Source organism: Podarcis melisellensis (assembly GCF_964234715.1).
Source record: "Podarcis melisellensis genome assembly, chromosome: 13".
NCBI lineage: Eukaryota > Metazoa > Chordata > Lepidosauria > Squamata > Lacertidae > Podarcis > Podarcis melisellensis.
This window is the reverse complement of record NC_138545.1, coordinates 46,634,889-46,642,508: the sequence shown is the minus strand read 5'-3', so window position 1 is coordinate 46,642,508 and position 7,620 is coordinate 46,634,889.

Genomic DNA, 7,620 nt, shown 5'->3' with positions numbered 1-7,620 from the left:
GGTATGTTCAACTTCTGAGCCCCCCAAGCCAAAGGCAGATAGCCCAGCCAGCAGCCAAACGAAGCCTCAAGCGGTGGTTCCCACAGCGCAGCAACCCTGCAAAGGGGATGCAGGAAGGAAAACCACTGTCACCTCTCCGCTGGGAAGCGCTGAGCAAAGGCGAGTCCCCAGGCAACGCGACCGATTTGATCGGCACAAGGCATGCAAGCTCCACTACCCAGTCGTTCTTAGACTCCTTATTGGGTGAGCAACGCAGCCAGGCAACACAGTTGGAGCCTCCCTCCTCCCTGGCCGGCAGGGAGGGAGGGAGAGGAGCTGCTTCCTTGGAAACCCGGGAAATTTAAGGGACATCATCAATAAGGGACAGCAGCGGGACACGCCGCTGGGATAAGGGACTTTCCCACCAAATAAGGGACGCTTGACAGCTATGCACCTCAGAGGTGACACCCGGGGCTGTCACACCAACTGCACCCACCTTGCTCTGCCCCTGCTTGCTTGATGCCATGAAGAACAGTGGGATGGCAGACGGACAGATCTAATCCATGGGAAGTTCTCTTGCGCACACTCCATTGAGATGAATGGGGGAGAAGAGAGCCGAAAAGGTGCCCTGGGTTAATTTATGCTCTTTGTCTTTTTTTTAAAAAAATAATTTTTATTGAATGATTTTATGTTACAAAAAACAATACAACCATACTACCACTAAATATAATTAAGAAATAAAAATTACATACATCAATATTTAGTTTATTTGTTATTTACCGTCTTATTTCCTCCCAAACATTCCGTACAAAAACACACATATGTGCAGACACCCACACACAAAATGATAATAATGAAAGTAAATATTTTCCCTATTTTATCTTACAAAATCTTTTCATCAACTTTGACTTCCTGTCAAGTCCCTTTGCATATATTTTATCTTAAAAGCGAATGGACACAAAACAACAAACCTTTCTATATAAATTTTCCAACACATTCTGAAAACATAATAAATCCTTAATTGTTGTCCACCTCCTTTTAGTTCCTCTATCACTCGAATGCTAGCACGGAGTCAAAACTACTATTGTATTTTTGAACGTATCTTCTATAACCATCCCATTTCCCCTCAAATTTTTGCTTTGAGTTTCCTCTGAGTTTGCTAGTTAGTTGAGCCATCTCCACCAATTCCTGTAATTTAATTTGCCAATCTGTTATTTTTGGAGCCTCGTGATCTTTCCATCCTTTGGTAATTTATGCTCTTTGTCTTGGGCGTTCCTTGGCCCACGATCCACAAAAACCGCTAGCAAAATGACAGCTAATCCATTTAAAGCAGGGTCCCTGGTTTCATGCGCAGCGCTTAAGAATATGTGAAGAGTTTGTACATACATACATTACAGTGGTACCTCTGGTTGTGAAGGGGATCCGTTCCGGAGGCCCGTTTGCAACATGAAAAGAACGCAACCCACAGCGGCACATCTGCACACGCGCAGGTTGCGATTCGCCGCTTCTGCGCATGATGTCATTCTGCGCTTCTGCGCATGCGTGTGACATCATTTTGCGCTTCTGCGCATGCGCAAGCAGCGGAAGCCAGAAGTAACCCTTTCCGGTACTTCCAGGTCGCCGCAGGACATAACCTGAAAGAACGTAACATGAAGCGGACGTAACATGAGGTATGACTGTAGTAAAAAAACAACAACCCATAATTTTTCAATATTTTCTCCCCACTAGGAAACTGTTTTGCTGCGCTGATATACTCACTATTTAGAGAACAGGGGAGTAAGAAACTACAGAGAGGAAGCAAACTTTGGCAATCAATTTGGTATGTCAAAATAAGAAAACTGCATTTCAGTTGCCAAAAAAAGGGGGGGAAGGCTCCGCTTATCATGCGCCTAATTGGATTTACTGCTTCAGTGCAGAAATGCTTGAGATGTTTCTGGAAGCAGCGGGGGATTTCAGATTAACACATATTATACATTGTAGCACAGGTGGCAGGATAGTTCAAAATGCAGTTAAGCTTCATGAAAATTCCCATAAACCTAAAAGGGATTTGAGTCCCCCAACGTCGGTAAAACCAACCGCCATTTGTTCAACTCCATGGTGGGCTCGGAAATTAGTTTTTGTAAACTGCCCAGGTGCTGGAAACACGGTTGGAACATCTTCGGACAACACCTGGCACTGCCAGTTTTCGTACTGGATTATACGTTTTGAGTGGGGTTGTTTTTTTTAGAAATAAATAAGCAAGCAAGGTCCTGGCTCCTGAAAGCATGCTTTGCTTCTTCAAAAAAGTACCGTATTTTTTGCTCTATAAGACTCACTTTTTCCCTTCTAAAAAGTAAGGGGAAATGTGTGTGCGTCTTATGGAGCGAATGCAGGCTGTGCAGCTATCCCAGAAGCCAGAACAGCAAGAGAGATTGCTGCTTTCACTGCGCAGCGATCCCTCTTGCTGTTCTGGCTTCTGAGATTCAGAATATTTTTTTTCCTGTTTTCCTCCTCCAAAAACTAAGTGCGTCTTGCTGCAGTCCAGAGTTCTGCTCTTTCCCTTTAAAAAAAGCAGAAATCAAAGCATCCACAACATCTCAGTCCTGTATAGCAGAAGGAGCGTCTCCACCCCCATCATCCAGCCCCCCGGACACTGAAGTCCAGCGCTGAGGGCCTTCTGGCGGTTTCCTCACTGCGAGAAGTGAGGTTACAGGGAACCAGGCAGAGGGCCTTCTCAGTAGTAGCCCTGTGGAACACCCTCCCACCAGATGTCAAGGAAATAAACAACTATTTTACTTTTAAAAGACAACTGAAGGCAGCCCTGTTTAGGGAAGTTTTTAATGTCTGACGCTGTGTTGTTTTTAATATTCGGTTGGAAGCCGCCCCAGAGTGGCTCGGGAAACCCAGCCAGATGGGCGGGGTATAAATAATAAATTATTATTGTTGTTGTGTTGTTTAGTTTCCGACTCTTTGTGACCCCATGGACCAGAGCACGCCAGGCACGCCTGTCTTCCACTGCCTCCCGCAGTTTGGTCAAACTCATGTTCGTAGCTTCGAGAACACTGTCCAACCATCTCGTCCTCTGTCGTCCCCTTCTCCTTGTGCCCTCCATCTTTCCCAACATCAGGGTCTTTTCCACGGAGTCTTCTCTTCCCATGAGGTGGCCGAAGTATTGGAGCCTCAGCTTCAGGATCTGTCCTTCCAGTGAGCACTCAGGGCTGATTTCCTTCAGAATGGATAGGTTTGATCTTCTTGCAGTCCATGGGACTCTCAAGATTCTCCTCCAGCATCATAATTCCATTTTAGTTCACTGATGCCCAGGATGTCAATATTTATTCTTGCCATCTCATTTTTGACCACATCCAACTTACCAAAGTTCATGGTTCTTACATTCCAGGTTCCTATGCAATATTTTTCTTTACAGCATTGGACTTTCCTTTCGCTTCCAGGCATATCTGCAACCTTTCGGCTTTGGCCCAGCCGCTTCATCAGCTCTGAATCTACTTGTACTTGTCCTCCGCTCTTTCTCAGTAGCATGTTGGATGCCTTCTGACCTGAGGGGCTCATCTTCTACCATCATAACATCATCATCATCATCATTATTACATTATTATGCTACGCCTGCGCCAAAAAGCTCAAGGAAGCGTATGGGCCACCCTCCCTAACGGCACCCTTACAACAGCCCAGTAAGGTAGGCTAGACTGAGATGGAGTCAGGGAAGCCAGGGGGGCAGGGCCCAAGGGCCCCCAAAATTTCCAAGGAGGAGGCCTGGCCTCCTCAAAATCGCCTCTCACACACATCACACATACTTATGGGACAGCCTCTTCTGGTATGCCCCGCGGAGGACCTTAAGGTCCACAAATGACAACATTTTGGAGGTCCCACGTCACAAGGTGGTTAGATTGGTCTCAACTAGGGCCAGGGCCTTTTCAGTACTGGCCCCGACTTGGTGGAACGCTCTGCCTCATGAGACCAGGGCCCTGCGGGACTTGACATCTTTCCGCAGGGCCTGCAAGACAGAGCTGTTCCGCCTGGCCTTTGGCTTGGACTCAGTATGACCCCTATGTTTCCCTCCCCTTATGGTTTTGATCAATGGGCTACTATTAAAACGAGGCTGCATTTTAAATTGTGTTTTAATCTGTGTTTTAAATTGGTCCCCCCCATTATGTTTTTACTGTAATTTTACTGGTGTTAGCCGCCCTGAGCCCAGCTCTGGCTGGGAAGGGCGGGGTATAATTATTATTATTATTATTATTATTATTATTATTATTATTATTATCTTGTGCCATTGGCCTGCTCAATCGCGGGGGCAAGCTGGAGTGCTTGAATGGAGTGACTGGCCCAGTCACCCAGTGAGATGCACTGCTATCATATTGTATACTGCTGAAAGAGAATTACATGAAAATGATGTATAGGTTGTACATTACACCATTAAAACGGGCAATAATGTATAAAACAGAGCAAAAGAACTGCTGGAGATGTAAAGAAGGAGAAGGTACATTTTATCATATGTGGTGGGATTGCAAGATTATTTTAAAAATGGGAAATGATATCTAATGAATTGAAAAAAATGTTCAAAATAACTTTTGTTTAAAAAACAGAAGCTTTTTTGTTAGGTATTTTAGGACAAGAGTTGCCGAAGAAAACTGGACATTATTTATGTACGCTACTGCAGCAGCAAGAATACTAATAGCACCAAATTGGAAGACCGGAGAAATACCATCAAAAGAACAATGGTAAGAAAAACTGATGAACTATGCAGAGTTAGCAAAGGTAATGGACAAACTGCGTGAAAAGGACAACAGTGACTTTGAAAGGGAATGGGAACCTTTTACAACCTGCTTGCAGAAACAACAAAACACGGAGGATTTAAATAAACATTTACAACTTTATTTACAGAGAACAAGAAATATAACAGGTGATATCAGAACTTTTTGTATAAACAGCAGAATGTAACATTTGGTGTCACAAACCAGAAATTGGGGTAGGTTGGGGGAAGTCAACAGGGAGTGGGGGAAATTAGAAAATGAATGGTAAGTGATGATATTGAATATTTGTTATGAGAAAAGAAAATCAATAAAAATTATTATTATTATTTTTAAAAAGGAGATGCACGGCCATCACTAGTGATATAAGTCCCTGATCTGCTCCTGCCCCTTGGTCCTCTTGCCCTTCCTGAAAGGTGAAAAAGAGGAAAGACAGCCTCAAGAGTCTGTGATGAAGAGACATTTTCAACACCTCTTTTGAGGAGGAAACGACAGACCACAGGATTTTTTAAATGTTGTTTGTGTCATTTGGGCAGGGGGGGAAACCTAACGAATAAATGGACTGACTGCCTCGAGGTTTAAAAATGCAGCCCAGATACAACCATCGCTCAGCTGCAATGACCTGCTGAACTGCTGCCCAGTGTCTAACCTCCACTACTTAGGGGGGCCACAAACTATCCAGAAAGGAGGCTCCGTTGCCGTCTGTCAGCTGCCATTATCTGAGATCCCTCTCAAAGAGGCTCCGTGCCACAGACTGGCACCAAGACAGCTGTGAGGGCCGGTCTCAGGAATGGAGAAAGCTCCCTAAAATGGTTCAAATGAACACAGAGAAGCCTTTTCTGAGAATTGTGAGGAGATGAGTGTGAAAGTAACTTAAGATTTCAACCTGCCTGGGGTTCTCCTAATCAGAGAGAATTGGGTGTAGGTAAATTAGGCTTTGCCAATTTAGCGCCATCCAGATATTTGGGGTTACAACTCCCATCAGTGCCAGCCAGGGGCTGATGGGAGTTGTAGTCCGAAAAGAAGAAGAGGAGGAGGAGGAGGAGGAGGAGGAGGAGGAGGAGGAGGAGGAGGAGGGATGAATATGGTAATTCTCTGTTCTCTCTGAGAGCCAGTGTGGTGTAGTGGTTAAGAGTGGTAATCTCGTAATCTGGTGAACCGGGTTCGCTTCCCCGCTACTCCACATGCAGCTGCTGGGTGACCTTGGGCCAGTCACACTTCTCTGAAGTCTCACAGCCTCACTCATCTCACAGAGTGTTTGTTGTGGGGGAGGAAGGGAAAGGAGAATGTTAGCCGCTTTGAGACTCCTTTGGGTAGTGATAAAGCCGGATATCAAATCCAAACTCTTCTTCTTCTTCTTCTTCTGTTTCCTGTCTTTCAAACCTTAAATTCAGTTAACATTTCTACAGCAATTCATGATTTATTTATTTTTTAAAAACATTCAGCATTTTTGTGTGAATGTCTCCTATTTTGGGATACAGTTTTGACAAATATACACATTTTGCAAGCAATTTCCCTATATATGATGCTCACGAATATATGCAGTTATATGCATGCTAGCGGCAAACATTTTGCATGTGTCCAATTGATGTGTGACAGCTGATGTGCTGGTCATTTTGGACCCAGAAGAGGGCAGGATGGGAGTGGAACAGGAGATGGAACAGGGGGACAGAATAGGATGGGCTTATTCACACTCAACCAGTGGCGTAGCGTGGGTTGTCAGCACCCGGGGCAAGACAAGTAATTTGTGCCCCCTAACCCGTGGATTTGCGCACCCTAACCCTAACCCCCAGATGTTGCGCCCAGTGCGGCTGGCCCCCCCTGCACCCCCCACGCTACGCCACTGCACTCAACCAAGACCACGAACAGAGCCCCTGCACAAAATGGTTGCCACCTGTATAGAGTGGTATAGAAATGAAATGAATAAGAACAATAAATAATGCATTTACATGCATTTTTGTACTTATTGTATGGCTGGAGTCTGCATTGCAACATCCAAAAAAAGTGTGACTTTTTAAAGGTTTGCTCTCTTTTGGTTTTCACATTGTTTCAGAAAGTATGGTTTTGGTAAGCTCACATTTCTCCCTCATCCCTAAGGGTGCTGGGTTCACAAAGATGGATAGAAATCCTGAGCCATTCCATTGCTGCCAGGAGAGATTCAGCCCCAGTCCTTCATTTGATGTGCTACTTGTTCTTGGAACTTCTCACAGGAGGAACACTAACAGTGGAACAACTCACAGGCTAACTGGGCAAATTTCTCTGTGTCCGTCACAATTTGGAATAAGGGAGTCTGGACCCATCATTTTCATTAGATATGTAATGTTTCTGGAGTTTGAAGGGTTGGCAAAAGCAACATACCCACAAGCCTTGCACTGATTCACCATTGCTTAATTGCCATCATAGGTAAGTTCCCTGGCGAGATATTTGTTTTGCATGTATTTGTTGTTGTTTAGTCGTTTAGTTGTGTCCGACTCTTCATGACCCCATGGACCAGAGCACGCCAGGCACTCCTGTCTTCCACTGCTTCCCGCAGTTTGGTCAAACTCATGTTGGTAGCTCTGAGAACACTGTCCAACCATCTCATCCTCTGTCGTCCCCTTCTCCTTGTGCCCTCCATCTTTCCCAACATCAGGGTCTTTTCCAGGGAGTCTTCTCTTCGCATGAGGTGGTCAATGTATTGGAGCCTCAGCTTCTACCCTGTACTGTATACCTGTGTCCCTCCATATGCTGCTCAACTCCAACTCCCTTAATCCCTGGTCATTGCCCAAGCTGGAATCCAACAGATCCAGAGGTCCACAGGTGCCAGATCTCGGCTATATGTGATGGAAAGAGAAAATAAGGAAACCATGGAACGGTCAAAGTGAATTTTGTTGGAAATGTGCTTTAGGTGAGGGGT